This window comes from Triticum urartu, chromosome 7A (genome assembly GCF_056163025.1).
Source record: "Triticum urartu cultivar PI428250 chromosome 7A, HENAU_Tu73, whole genome shotgun sequence".
Taxonomy (NCBI): Eukaryota; Viridiplantae; Streptophyta; class Magnoliopsida; order Poales; family Poaceae; genus Triticum; species Triticum urartu.
The window spans coordinates 740055285-740071380 of record NC_141879.1 but is presented as its reverse complement, the minus strand read 5'-3'; positions in this window follow the sequence as shown (position 1 = coordinate 740071380).

The window sequence follows — 16096 nt, the reverse complement described above, 5'->3', positions numbered from 1 at the left end:
CCCAGGAGGATCGCCTCGCGTCTCCCGCGGAAACCGACCGGGTGGACGACCGCTCCCCAGGCGTGGAGCCCGCGGCAACCGATCGGGTGGCCGACAGCTCCTCAGACGCCGACCCCACCAATCTGCATGGGAGCGATTCGCCCCGTGCCACGAATCCCGCTGCTGGCGAGGGGGAGAGCGCGCCGCCGCCTGCTGATGAGGATCCGGCCGGATTTTCTGTGGACGACACCTCTGCTGCAGAACCAGAATTTTCGGGATCTTCTGCGGCCAGACCTGCAGCAACACCGGTTCCCCTCCGTCATACACGGTCTCGGTCAGGTATTGTCAAGGAAAAGAAGTATTCAGATGGTACAATCAGGTATGATAAACTTAAGTGTGCTTTTCTCACAAGTATCAATGAACCAACAAATTTGCATGATGCTCTTGCACACAAGGATTGGAAGAAGGCTATGGATGTTGAATATGATGCACTCATTCAAAACAAAACCTGGCGGTTAGTTCCACCAAAGAGAGATGCCAATGTGATTGATTGCAAATGGGTATACAAAATTAAGAAAAAGGCTGATGGAAGCATAGACAGATACAAAGCTAGACTAGTTGCAAAAGGGTTTAAACAAAGGTTTGGCATAGATTATGAGGATACCTTTAGCCCTGTTATTAAATCAGCTACTATTCGACTTGTGTTGTCTATTGCTATTTCCAGAGGTTGGAGTCTACGACAGCTAGACGTTCAGAACGCGTTTCTTCATGGTGTTCTTGAGGAAGAAGTGTTCATGCGGCAGCCACCAGGATATGAAAACAAAAATACACCACATTATGTCTGTAAGTTGGACAAAGCATTGTATGGGTTAAAACAGGCCCCAAGAGCCTGGTACTCAAGGCTAAGTACACAGTTACAAAAACTTGGGTTTACAGCGTCAAAGGCAGATACCTCGTTATTCTTTTATCATAAGAACAATATTACTATATTTGTTCTTGTCTATGTTGATGATATAATTGTTGCAAGTTCAAGCCCAGATGCCACAACCTGTCTGTTTAAGGATTTAAAGCTGGAATTTGCTCTTAAAGACTTAGGAGATATACATTACTTTCTTGGAATTGAGGTCAAGAAGGTAAAGGATGGCATACTTCTTACACAGCAAAAATATACCACTGATATTCTCAGAAGGGTAGGTATGGAAAAGTGTAAGCCAGTCAGTACACCTATCTCTACTTCAGAAAAGCTTACTGTTGAAAGTGGAGAAGCACTTGGTTCAGATGATGCAACAAATTATAGAAGCATTGTAGGTGCATTACAGTACTTGACTCTTACACGTCCTGATATTTCATATTCTGTTAACAAAGTATGTCAATACTTGCATGCTCCTACTACTTCTCATTGGACAGCAGTCAAAAGAATTTTGAGGTATCTCAAGTTTACAGAGGGACTTGGTCTTCAGATTGTCAAGTCTTTATCTATGCTTGTGTCAGCTTACTCGGATGCAGATTGGGCAGGGTGTGCTGATGATAGAAGGTCAACTGGTGGTTTTGCTGTATTTCTGGGAACAAACCTTGTGTCATGGAGTGCAAGAAAACAGGCAACAGTCTCAAGATCAAGCACTGAGGCTGAGTATAAAGCTTTGGCTAATGCAACAGCTGAAGTAATGTGGATTCAGACATTGTTACATGAACTTGGAATTAAAGTTCCACAGGCTGCAAGATTATGGTGTGATAACATTGGTGCAACCTATCTTTCAGCCAATCCTGTTTTTCATGCACGGACAAAACATATTGAAGTTGACTTTCACTTTGTCAGAGAAAGAGTGACGCGCAAACTACTTGATATAAGGTTCATTCCAAAAGGTGATCAAATTGCTGATGGATTCACAAAGCCTCTTACGATGAGGAGGTTAGATGATTTCAAGTACAATCTCAACCTTGGCAAATAGGGTTTAGATTGAGGGGGAGTGTTAGAATATAAGTTGTATAGGGATAGGAAAGTGGTTTAACTCCCTGTCTATCTCTTCTTCTCCCTCTTATCTGCTGTAACCTCTCAAGAGGATCACGATCAAACTCTCAAACGTATACATCAAGGCATTGGCCATATATATACACTGCGGCCCGAGACAAAGGGTTTAACGCTTCCTCATAGGAAAGCCATCCCATGCATAAGCTTGAAGATGAGACCTACGATGCATGCCCGTATATTGAAAAAAAATACTCCCTCTGTTAGACATAAAGATAAAAGTACTAGGCAGGAAAACAAAAAAGAAACTAGAAAACTCGAATCAAGGTGCACGCATGTGCTGAACTGGACCACCATAGCATCGATCGATGCGATGGACGGTGGTGGTGGTGGTGGTGTGAGGCTCATGACAAAAGGACATGATCTGAGTTTGATCCTATCTTACCGTGCTTTGCACTAGTAGGGAAATATTGAACCGAGGATGCATGGTAGGTATCTAGCAGGAAGTTGCGCTGCAAGTCCACTCAATCCGTCCTCGTTAACGGTACCACTTGCTGCAACAGTCACAAGCAAGGAAGCTAGTACTAGCCAGGTGTAAAAAAAAAATTTGAGTAGAATAGCCAGGTGTAATTAAAGGAAACACATCAATCAAGGAGATTAATTAGTCGAGCTGATCGTGCATACATTTTTTTAGTTTGCCCTCTTGTGCATAATGGCTTGGCATTGCTTAGACCATTTTCTTGTGATGAGTGCACCGAGACACAACTTGTGCTTGTCCTCTTCCATTAACTAGATAATTTGCTAATTACACATAGTTCGTGTTCAGCCGTGTCTAGAGTGTAGCATCATTTCTTTTCAATTTCTTGTCGCTTTTGCCTTTTGTCCATGCATGCGATTAGTATTTTACAAAACTAATCTAGATCTGAAACCGAAACAAGAACCGAGAGCCAATATAGAAACCAGGCATTCGAGGTCATGAATAAAGGGGGGAGGTTTGGGGAGGCTCATTGGACTTTTTTTTTCATTCTTTCGATAAAGGACGTTTTATTGAATTGATATATCAAGATGATACAACCATATCAAAGAAATGTCTGGCCTCAGCATAGCATGATAAACACAGCCAACAAGTTCAATGCAACCAAAAATAAACATCATTTGGCAGCAATAATAAATTTGTCCAGCCTAAGGTGGGTTAGATCCTATCCGGATTCCGGAGATTACACCACCATCCATCGTATGAGAGGTTGTGTGAACAAGCTGGGCTAGCTGTTCGGTTGTGTGTCCCTGATGGGTTGATGGATAGACCCCTTTATAGCACAGACCTGCACACACAGAGCGTGTGAACCTCTCCAGTTAACTGATAGTAACAAGTAAAGTTTTGTGCCAGTAAGCTAGGTAGATCTGAAAATGAAGCACGAGCCAGGCCAGTATAAAACTCTGACGTGTTAGAGTTAAGCACGATCTAACTTTGCACGGCACGTACATGAGTCCTAGTATGATTAGTATTCTAAGTCAAGTAGGATTAGGAATACTACATCTAGTCGGTTAGACACTAGGCCATATTCAGCATATATATATGCGTCCACCCCAGCCCTGTAATCACATCGAAAAAGATCAAAGCAATAAAGAGAAAAGAGCAAGGCTCGATACGAGCCTTTGGCAATATCCCAATCAGTTTTTTCTGTTCGCTGAGTTACGAGTTGCCGTCGTAGATTGAATCGATCCGATCGCTGGAGAGCTAGCTTCCCAAGCCAGGTGCACGTACGGAAGTATACGGCGATACGTGCATGTGCTAAAGCACTGTTCATCAATTAACCTGCTAGCTAGCTTGCTTGCTAGCTTGCACGTACAGGTTGCTTCGGTGGATTTGGTTTTGCAAGTTTAAAAACCAACAATTGGTATCAGAGCCTCGACGATCTACGATGACGGATAGCGACGCTGAGTCCGTCAAGTCCGGCAACGGCGGTTCCAAGGCGAACAAGTCCGGCGACGGCGGTTCCAAGGCGAACAAGAACGGCGACAAGGTGAAGAAGGGCGGCAAGTCAGCAACCAGTGGTGGCGGAACGGGCGGAGCCAACGTGCAGGCGCATCGCAATATCCCCATCCAGTACCGGATGCTCACCGACGCCAACTACGGCGTGTGGGCGGTGAAGATGAAGATTATTCTCCGAACCCTCCGAGTGTGGGAGGCCATCACGAACGACGACGTCGACGAGGAGTGCGACGAAGGTGCCATAGCCCAGTCTGTGCCAGATTCCGTGCTGATGACATTGGCGGAGTTCGAGACAGCAAGAGAGGCGTGGAACGCACTCAAAGAGATGAGGATCGGAGAAGATCGCGTCACGAAGGCTCGGGCATGTGCTGAAGCGCCAATTTCACAAGTTGCAGATGGAGGAAATTGAACTGGTGAACGACTATGCCATGCGTCTGACTACTTTGGTGGGAGAAATCCGCGCGCTTGGTGCGAAGCTCGAGGAGACCGAGATTGTGGAGAAGTTTTTCAGTTCGGTGACTGATAAATTCACGTACATCATCGGCACGCTCGAGCAGCTTTACGACATCGACGACATGACCATAACAGAGGCAATCGGACGCTTGCGGACATGGGAAGAGAATGCTCGTGGTTGTCGGAAAGGCAAAGGAGGAGGTGATGACCAACTCATGTACTCACGCGCAGATTGGGAGTCCCCAAGTAGCAAAGGAAGGCGCAACGTTGGCGAAGGCTCAAGCAACGCGAAGCGCGGCGGACAAACCGAAGAAGGCAAAGGAAAAGGCAAGCCACAAGGTCGTGGTAAGGCGGACCGATCTAAAGAGCGGAAGCCACGGAACTTGGATATGTCCGAGGTCAAGTGCTATAACTGCAACGAGATGGGTCACTTTGCAAAGGATTGTCCGGAGCCTAACAGGCGTGAGATCAAGGTAAATTTGGCGAAGCAGGAAGACGAACGTCCAGGTCTTCTGATGGTCAAAGTTTGTGATCTCGTCCAAACGGTGGTTGTGAAACCAAACCGGAAGGTGCTACTTCATGAGAAAAAAGTAACACCAAAGTTATCCGGAAGCCAAAACGTGTCATGGTATCTAGACACGGGTGCCAGTAACCACATAACGGGGTGCAAGGAGAAGTTCCTCGAGCTGGAATATGATGTTCAAGGCTCGGTCAAGTTCGGTGATGGTTCTAATGTGGAGATTTGCGGGCAAGGTTCTGTCCTCTTTGAGGGTCTCACAGGAGAACATCGCGTACTCACCGGAGTGTACTACATCCCACGGCTTCGCAACAACATCATCTCTGTCGGGAAACTTGACGAGAATGGATGCAAGGTGGATATCGAGAACGGAGTGATGACGATCTTCGACAACCTCCGAAACGTGCTAGCGCGTGTGAATCGCACGCGGAACAGGCTCTATATCCTCAACCTTGATCAAGCTCAACCGGAGTGTTGGCTCGCCAAGAGTGATGATGGTTCGTGGTTATGGCATGTTAGATTTGGACACGTTAACTTCTACGCCTTGAAGAAGATGTCGAAGATGGAGATGGTATCTGGGATGCCGTTTATCGACCATATTGATCGGGTATGTGATGGGTGCTTGGTTGGAAAACAGCACTGCAGGCCATTCCCTGCTCAGTCTACCTATCGTGCAAGGGATGCACTCGAGCTGCTCCATGGTGATCTATGTGGCCCTATCACCCCAGCAACTCATGGAGGAAAGAAGTATTTCTTCCTAGTGGTAGATGACTACTCGAGATATATGTGGGTCGTTCTCCTACGATCTAAAGATGAGGCGTTTGAAGCGTTCAAGAAGCTGAAGGCTGCAACGGAGATGGAACACAAGCTGAAGGTTCGCGCTCTACGGACAGATTGCGGCGGAGAGTTTACGTTAAACGAGTTCAACGACTACTGTGAGAAGATTGGCATAAAAAGGTTCCTCATGGCACCTTATACGCCACAGCAAAACGGTGTGGTTGAAAGGCGCAATCGAACCGTCGTTGACATGGCGAGAAGTTTACTCAAGAGAAAGAACTTGCCGGGGACTTTTTGGGGAGAAGCTGTCTCGACGGCGGTCTATCTTCTCAATCGGGCTCCAACGAAGGCGGTAATCGGCAAGACTCCGTATGAAGCAATTTACGGACGTAAGCCGAATGTGTCTCATCTACGGACGTTCGGGTGCGTGGCGCATGTGAAGACGGCGGAGCCGCATCTCTCAAAGCTTGCTGATCGAAGCACCAAGATGGTGTTCATCGGATACGAGAGGAGTTCCGGCACCAAGGCATACTGCTTCTACGATCCACGAACCAAGCATCTAAGGATTTCACGCGACGTCGTGTTTGAAGAAAACCAAGCGTGGAATTGGAGCACAGCAGCAGACGATGCTCCAAACAGTAACATATTCACAGTTGAATTTCCTACTGACGATGATGCAGGGGAGGACGTCCAGGTGGTTGGCAAGACGCACAGCCAAGGTGACCACAATGATAGTGATCATCATGGTGCCGACACCGATGACGACGCGCATGGGTCGCAAGGTGATAGCGACAACGACGCGCAAGACACGGGTAGAGATCTCAGCAAGGACATCGACAACGAGGCGCATAGTGATGATGACAATCAATATGATGGTCACGATCATGACGACTACGCCGACGACGAGGATGCCAACGATCCGGCATCTACCACGCCCGAGACTCAACCGTCTTCCTCAAGTGTGACGCCGACACAATTTGTGTCGCCTCCTTCGCAAGCCACAACGGATTCTTCCGGGCCTCGTCGCTACAAGCCCCTCAAGAAAGTCTACAAGAACGCAAAGCCAGTTACACTCGAGTACTCCGATTTGTGTTTACTCGGAGTTGAGGAGCCAGCAAACTTCGTAGAGGCGAGCAAAAGTTCAAGTTGGATGCACACCATGGATGAGGAGATGAAGGCGATCGAGAGCAATGGCACGTGGACTTTGGTAACCCGACCTCCGAACCAAAAGGCCATAGGTTTGAAGTGGGTTTACAAGTTGAAGAAGGACACGAAGGGTGCCATTGTGAAGTACAAGGTAAGAGTCGTCGCAAAGGGTTACGTACAACGTCAAGGAGTTGACTATGCGGAGGTGTTTGCACCGGTTGCTCGAGTCGAGACGGTGAGAATGCTCCTACCTTTGGCAGCGCAAGAGGATTGGAAGGTTCATCATATGGATGTGAAATCTGCTTTCCTCAACGGTGACCTCACAGAAAAAGTGTACGTGGAACAAACCCTTAGCTACGAGAAGAAAGACGAAGAAGAGAAAGTTTACAAGCTCAAGAAGGCACATTACGGGCTGAAGCAAGCGCCAAGAGCTTGGAACTCAATGTTAGACCGAAGTTTGGTCTCGCACAGGTTCAAAAGATGCCTCTTCGAGGATGCAAAAGACACTCAACCAAGCACCAAAGTACAGGTGAAGGTTGAAAACAGGACCAGCGAGGAGCGCTGGCGTCAAGCAATGGACAAGCCAATGAAACTAAAGACGGTCCCTGAAATGCTGCAAGGATCGGCGAAAGCAATGCCGATGACGTCTTTAAGTAGCAGCAGTCGTGTTTGGGATCCAGGTCGCAAAGAGGATGTCGTGCTTAAGGGGGTGAATGTTAGAGTTAAGCACGATCTAACTTTGCACGGCACGTACATGAGTCCTAGTATGATTAGTATTCTAAGTCAAGTAGGATTAGGAATACTACATCTAGTCGGTTAGACACTAGGCCATATTCAGCATATATATATGCGTCCACCCCAGCCCTGTAATCACATCGAAAAAGATCAAAGCAATAAAGAGAAAAGAGCAAGGCTCGATACGAGCCTTTGGCAATATCCCGATCAGTTTTTTCTGTTCGCTGAGTTACGAGTTGCCGTCGTAGATTGAATCGATCCGATCGCTGGAGAGCTAGCTTCCCAAGCCAGGTGCACGTACGGAAGTATACCGCGATACGTGCATGTGCTAAAGCACTGTTCATCAATTAACCTGCTAGCTAGCTTGCTTGCTAGCTTGCACGTACAGGTTGCTTCGGTGGATTTGGTTTTGCAAGTTCAAAAACCAACATGACGGGGTCGACGATCCATGTGAAAGGTAGTGGGTAAGCATGGGACAGAAAGATGCAGAATTTTGAAGGAAGAAGAACAAAGTGACCTGCATTGACTTGATGGAAATTACAGGATCATCTTCAGTTGGGTCATCTCCTCTTACGCTGTTGATCATCTTCACTTAACTACTGTAGTAATTAGTGAAGTTTCGTACTGGTAACACAGCAAGATCTGAAATTGAAGCAAGAGCCGGGCCAGTACTACAAGAAATGAACCAGGAACTCGAGGACATCCATGTGAAAGCACGTAAGCACGTCTGGGACAAAAAGGTGCGGAATTTTGAAATTTTAGACTATGCCATTTTCCACTAGTCTTGTTTGCAAAGACGAAGTTCACCGTACTCCTGCTCTTGTCATCCTCTTCAGTTAACTCATAATTACTGTAGTAAAGTTTGTAGTACTAGTACTAAGCTAGCTAGATCTAAAACTGAAGCACGAGCCAAGGCAGTATACAAATGAATCAGGAACGCGAGGAGGACAACAGTCCATGTGAAAGCAACTAAGCACGGGAGAAAAGGTGCAGCATTTCTCAGAACAGATTAACAGAGTGACCTGCATTGACTCGATGGAAGGAAATTGCTGGGACCCACCGTTGGTTGTCTCATCTGCACGCGAGCGCAACCGCAGATCGATGACGAACGGGAAGCGGAACCACAGGTCGAGGTGCCGCACCGGCCATGGCGTGAGGAACGGGGCTCTGATTTGTCATTCAATCGTGTACTCCTATAAATGATTTAGTGGAAAATAATTGTGTTTTTCATTGATATTTCTATTTCTTGATGCAATACTAGGAATATAAAAAGCCTCCATAGTAATATAAAACTTTGTAAAATCATTTGAATACTTTTACGAAAAGGTTATTTGCATACTTTTACTATATAATGATTCAATTGTTTAAAACATATGAATAGAAAAACCACTGGAATCAAAAGGTGAAACCCATGCCTCATAGATACTTATAAATCGATCGGCATAGAAGATGGTTGTCCCATGATGAGAAATCGATTGCCTATACTCCACCTAATATAGGCAGTTTAAGAACTTGTCCATCAAACATTTTTAAGGCTCACAATTCTTATAAACTAATCGCCAAAATAGACAATACGAAATGATATTTCTAAGTTCCTCATGAAATATATTGTATAATTGTTTTTATTGTTGGCGGCAATCTCCACGCCCCACTCGCAACACTTGTCGATCGTTAACCGAGTGGGTTGGAAGCTAGGGCAGCATCCAAGGTGACGATAGTTGAATTAGTCCTCTCATGTTAGTGGAACATGTGCTTCGGCGTAGCACTAGGGGTTTGTTCTCCTGCAAGTCCATTTACTAGGACGATGCCAAGGTAGCAGCCTTGGGGTCATGGTAGACTCTACATGTTGGTTCACACAACTGTACCAAATCTGCGCCACGTCATGGGCAGCCCCTCCGAATCCCGTGGGGGTGGTCTACGGTGGGATTGTGTGTCACCTATATGGTAGCGCCTTTTCGAACTAGCGTGGAGGGATAGCTAGTGCAACTATCAGAAGATCCACCATCGAGATTGTGTTGGAGCGTTGTTTCAAGTACTGAGTGAAAACTCTTGTTGTGACCTTCATTGGTTGGGCTTAACAGTGCTGAACTTGCGTCGTGCTTGCCTTGATTGGTTGGCTTGACAACTAAGATGACAGTCTTTGTCCTTGTTGTCTTCGGCCGGACATGACGATGTCGGCATGGAGGCATGCCCATATTGAAGTAGACTTTGCTGTTGGTCTTAATTTCATAATTTTAATGGTTCTTCCATAGTTGTCTTTCATACTCTACCTCTTTATGACTTTAGCTTCATTGCCTTGCATCAACTTTAATAAAAATGATGCAAATGACAATGGTTCCAACCTCCATTAAAAAAATTGTTCTTTATTTGGAAATACCTGGTGTGTGTGTCTAAAATAAATATATCGCCGAGGAATTACTTTAAAGACCATGCCAATGTCCTAAACTATTTAGACTAGAAGAACGCCTGTGCGTTGCAACGGGGCCACATTAACTTATAATAAGCAGCAAAAATTAAAAAAATAGGTGTCTGATTCCAGCTAGTGCTTCTCCAAATGAATGTGTCACTCACCTGAAGAACTACCAGATTACGACCAATGCCAAAATTTGGGTTGTCTTCTCCCAAGAAATTTGTACAAGCCCCTCGTCATTCTTCGCCTGATTGCATCATCTAAACCAGGCTAAATAGTTTTAGTGTACCCATGTGAAATTATGCATCAAGTAATCAGGTAAACAAGTATAGAACGACATGCAGATGTAACCTGATCTTTCACCTTGTCAGGGACTCCCTTCAATCCAAGAATATACAACATCCAGAAGAAATAAAATCAATGTCATAATTAGTAATCATTTTTCAGCGACAAAAGATAAACAACAATTGGATTTTTAAAACAAAACCTGCAACTACACAAGTACTCCCTCCGTTCTGATTTATTCGTATTTGAACTAAAACCACGACGAGTAAATCGGAATGGAGGGAGTATATTTTATATTAGCACAAGTGCAGATCCTGTCCCAGTCTTCATTTTGTTCACTAAAAAGTTCCGAATAGCAATCTCGGCGAGCCCTGTGCAAGCATCCCGTGATCTCGGCCGGGTTCGATCTGCATGGCACGCTGCCGATTCTTCCAAGAGTGCGCGCTGAAAGGAACGATCCCAAACCTGCATTGTCAATCGGCCAGAGCTGCATCGGCCTTCGGATCAGAGCGTGAACGGGATCAAGACGGTAGGGGTCGAGGAATTTTGAGGAAGTGAGGGAGTAGGATGGGGGCTGCCACGGGCTGTCCTCGTCGCCATCGGCGACTCCGCCACTACAGCACCACAAGCGTGGGATTGAGGGACGAAGGGAATGGAAGGAAGCGAGTTAATGACGTACCTAATGTTTGGTATGTAATAATCGGGTTAATTACTGTTATAATTCGTTGAGTTTGTTTCCATATATTACACTTTGGCGCTAGGAAGGTGGGACTCATATTGTCAAAAAAAAAGGAAGTTCGCACTGATGGACGAGGAGATCTCTTGCCTACGATTTCAATTACCAATTACCGAATCCGGCTACGCTGATTGCTCTCGATTTATTGAAGCAGAACTTGCCAAAATATTTACATGATTGAATTGAATCGATACCTGCCAAAGCAAGCACGAATAAATGGAAGGAGGATCGGACGTGATTCGGTTTTAAGTGGGAAGAAGAAAAAATTAAGGTGGAAGGGGTGGTGAGAGATGAGACGAAAATAAACCAAACGAAAAAACCGACAAAAAAAACCGGCGAAACTGGGAGGTGGGATCGTTACTGCGGGGAAATTGGGAGGTGGGAGGGAGGACGAAAAAGAACCAGGGAATGTGGGACGAAAAAAAACCTGGAAGCGAGACTACCAACTGCTCCATTAGGAGTAGAGATAGTGAATCTGTTATGTTATACAGATAAAGAAACTCCAAGTGCATATCCTTTGTGTCATTTGAGAGCCAACCCATGCACGAGCTTGAAGATGAGAGTATGAGGTAGGAAAACAAAATTGGAAACTATAACATCAATACATGTGCTTCACTGGACCACCATAGCATCGATACATGCCACGGACGGTGAGGGTGGTGGTGTGAGGTTCGTGACAAAATGACATGACCTGAGTTTGATCCTATCTTACCGTTGCTTTGCTCTAGGCAATATTGAACCGAGGATGCATGGGACGCATCCAGTAGCAAGTTGTGTTTTAAGTCCGCTGAATTTTTCCTCGTTCACAGTAGCACTTCCTGCAACAGTCACAAGCAACTAAGCTAGTAGTACTAGGCAGGATTAATTAAGCATCAATCAAAGAGATTAATTAATCTAGCTGATTTTATATACCTACTTGCTATAGACTGACTACAGTGGGAGTAACTTCAAGAATAACATTGGGTCCAACTCAACAAATTTTCCAATGTGGCAATGAGTTAATGAGGAGAGAGCTAAATTGAGTAACTTAGCTAGTTAGACTAGCCAAAGTGCTGAATATTTTGGACTAATAACATGCATATGTTAGTAGTCTATGTTACTACCTCTATAGTGGGGAGTAACATATATGTGGTGTCATGCAACACTTCATATATGTACTCTCCACAATGACTAGTCTTAGTTTGTTGATTGTGCATACTGGCCTGCTACTTCTCAGATAATTTTCTTGCGATGAGTGCCCTTTTCCTCCTCCATTAACTAGATAATTTTCTAATTACTCATGTTAGGAGGTGCACCACAACCTAGGCAGTGAATATGTTACGTTAGAAAGATAAAGAAAGTCCAAGTGCATATCCTTTGTGCCATTTGAGAGCCAACCCATGCATGAGCTTGAAGATGAGATCCACGAACATGAATTCTGCAAGAAGATGCTCTCCACGTTAGACAAAAATGGAAACTATAACATCAATACATGCGCTGCACTGGACCACCATAGCATCGATACATGTGATGGACGGTGAGGGTGGTGGGGTGAGGTTCGTGACAAGAGGACATGACCTGTGTTTGATCCTATCTTACCGTTGCTTTGCACCAGGCAATATTGAACCAAGGATGCATGGGAGGCATCCAGCAGAAAGTTGCGCAGCAAGTACGCACAATCCGTCCTCGTTAATGGTAGCACTTGCTGCAACGGTCACAAGCAACCAAGCTACTACTAGGCAGGAGAAATTAAGAAAGAAGCATCAATCAACGCAATTAATTAATCTAGATGATCGTGCATACCTACTTGTTTTTTTGTTTGTTGATTGTACATACTGGCCTGCTACTTCTCAGGCAATTTCCTTGTGACGAGTGCACTGAGGCACAACTTGCACTTGTCCTGTTCCATTAACTAGATAATTTACTAATTACAAAAGATTCGTGTTTAGCCACATCTCAAGTGTTGCACCGTTTCTTTTCAATTTCTTGTCGCTTTTGCCTTTTGTCCATGCATGCGATGGTGATGTTTTCTAGTACCACTTTATTAAACTAATCCAGATCTAGAACTGAAGTACGAGCCGAGACGTAGTATACAAAAGCAGGCACTTCGGTCGAGGAGGGCGGGCGACAATCAATGTGAATATGTATGAAGCTTGCTAGATATGAAAAAAAATCGTTATTTTATTTTTTTTAAGAAAGAAGAAGAGAGTAAGTGGGTGATATGCATCGAATCGAAGGAAATTGTAGTAGTGATTGTTCCATTTCCTACTTCCTGTCTAGCACAGATGAGCATAACCAAATTTTGGCACTAGATCAGCTTCTAACAACAATGTAACTACAAATCAAGGTTCCGGTGCATTGTAAACCTACACACATATTACCTATTTAGTCAACTAGCAAAGCGGCTCGCTCGATGCGCGGGCTAGGATTTTATGAATTTAAATGTTGAGAATATATTATTTGATTTGTCCAAAGAAAAATTGAAACCAAATGTGGTGACAGTTTTCAATATAAGGATTTTGCGAACATAGTTGTATCTTTGGCAAGTTTGGGTGTTTATTGATAATTGAATAGATGTGTTGGTTATTCTTTACTTGCTAATTATGCATGCCATACAAACTATAGTATTATGATCGACAACATTCTTAAAATTATATTTGTATTTTGTTTGCTGACTTTTTTTTTATCATGTTGCTTAGTTTTTTATGTAAACAGAAATTTAGTAGTTCCTATTGTTTTCGTGTAGACATAGGTTAGTTTTCTAACGGTATGCAAGGTTGGCATATTTATTTAGTAATATTGTACTGAAATTAATTCAGTTTATTTATATAGGTAGTACACCATCTTCTACCTGCCATATCATGTTAAAATACTAAGTCCGATTTTATTTTCAGGATATTTTGCAGTGAACTTTTTGTTACTCATAGCTATTCATGCGTGAAAACTTGTTTAGGTAGATATAGTCCTACCTTGTTAAGGACGCATGGGAGGCATGCGTGAAAACTTGCTTTGCACTAGGCAATATTGAACTAAGGAGGCATGGGAGGCATCCAGCAGGAAGTTGTGCTGCAAGTCCGCTCAATCCATCCTTGTTAAGGGTAGCACTTGCTGCAACAGTCACAAGGAACCAAGCTATTAGGCTGATTGTGCATACCTATTTGCTTTTAGTTTGCTGATTGTGCATATTAGTCTGCTACTTCTCTGACCATTTTCTTGCGATGAGTGCACTGAGGCACAACTTGCGCTTGTCCTGATCCATTAACTAGATAATTTGCTAATTACAAAAGATTCGTGTCCAGCCACGTCTCGTGTGTTGCACCATTTCTTTTCAATTTCTTGTCGCTTTTGCCTTTTGTCCATGCATGCGATGGTGATGTTTTCTAGTTACCACTTTATTAAACTAATCCAGATTTAGAACTGAAGTACGAGCCGAGACGTAGTATATAAAAGCAGGCACTCCGGGCAAGGAGGGCGGGCGAAAATCAATGTGGACATGGATGAAGCTTGCTAGATATGAAAACAAAATCATGATTTTATTTTTAAGAAAGAAGAACAGAGTAAGTGGATGGTACGCATCGACTGAAGGAAATTGTAGTAGTGATGGTTCCATTTCCTACTTACTGTCTAGCACAGATGAGCATATCCAAATTTTGGCGCTAGATCAGCTTCTAACAAAAATGTAACTACAAATCAAGGTTCCGGTGCACTGTAAATCCACACACATATTTCCTATTAGTCAACTAGCAAAGCGGCTCGCCTGATGCGCGGGCTAGGATTTTATGAATTTAAATCTTGAGAATATATTATTTGATTTGTCCAAAGGAAAATTGAAACCAAATGTGGTGACAGTTTTCATTATAAGGATTTTGCGAACATAGTTGTACCTTTCGCAAGTTTGGGTGTTTTTTTTTTGAAAGATCCAGCGTTGCTGGCTTCATTGGTTTAGCAGGGAGGAGAGTACAAGGGTGATCAGAACGATCAAAAGGAGTAAAATGAGCGGGAGATGGTCAAGTGATCATCATCCCGAAACTGAAAATACATAATCAGACTTCTCCCAGCATTTCCCCGAACGGGGTCTCTAGCTTCTTTGCTCCTGCTAATCTCCATTGTTCTAAGTTATTACTGATCTTTGCATCGATCCGTTGATTACTTGGTGTCGGCCCCTTGAAGGTGCAGTCATTTCTCTCATTCCATAGCTCCCACAAGATCATAACGATCATTGATCTGATTGCTCTTCTGTTCTGTGGTGCGGTCCGGTTGATTATCTGCTGGCAAGCCTGTGAGGAGGATGTTAGGTCCCTGGTCAAAGGAGATAGAGAGGAGCATCCCGATCGCCTCGCCGTGTGCTTCCCGAAACGGCAATCCCAAAACAAATGTGTAGATGTTTCAAGATTGCGAAGGCACAGTTGGCAGAAGTAGCTGTTCGGCCAACCCCTCCTCTGCAGCCGATCATTGCACCAAAGTCTGTCTTGGAGAAGCAGCCACATGAATATCTTGTGCTTGTTTGGAGCCCACACTTTCCAGATTAGATGGTTGAATCCGGACTGACCCGAAGATTGAAACTGTGCAGTGTATGCTGAATTTGCAGAGTAGCTGCCATTGTTGGTGTGTCGCCATTGTATGCGATCGTCCTCGTCAGGGCGCAGCACTGCGTTTTCAGTCTGTAGCATTCGCCACATGGACAGAAACTCCGGTGCAATGGCCATGATGTCTCCATGTTGCAGATCTTTGATCCATCGGTCGTTCCGGAGGGATGCTTCAACACTTCTACTTTTTCTGCGGGCGTGATTGTAGACTAATGGGTATGTGATTGCCAACGGGGAATCGCCTAACCAACTGTCGTTCCAGAAGCTTGCTTTGCGGCCATTTCCGATCTGAACTTTTGTTGCCAAACTGAAAATCTTTCGATCCTTCTCCGACGCCGGGGGCTGTAGTTGCACCCACGGCCTTGCTGGTTGCTCCCATGCTAGCCACTGCCATCTGAGGCGAAGGGCAGTGCTGAACTTGTTTAACTCTAGGATGCCCAACCCTCCTTGGCTCACCGGGGAGCAGACTTTCGACCAGGCCACCTTGCACTTACCCCCGGTGAGCTCGTCCTCCTGGCTCCATAAGAATCGCCT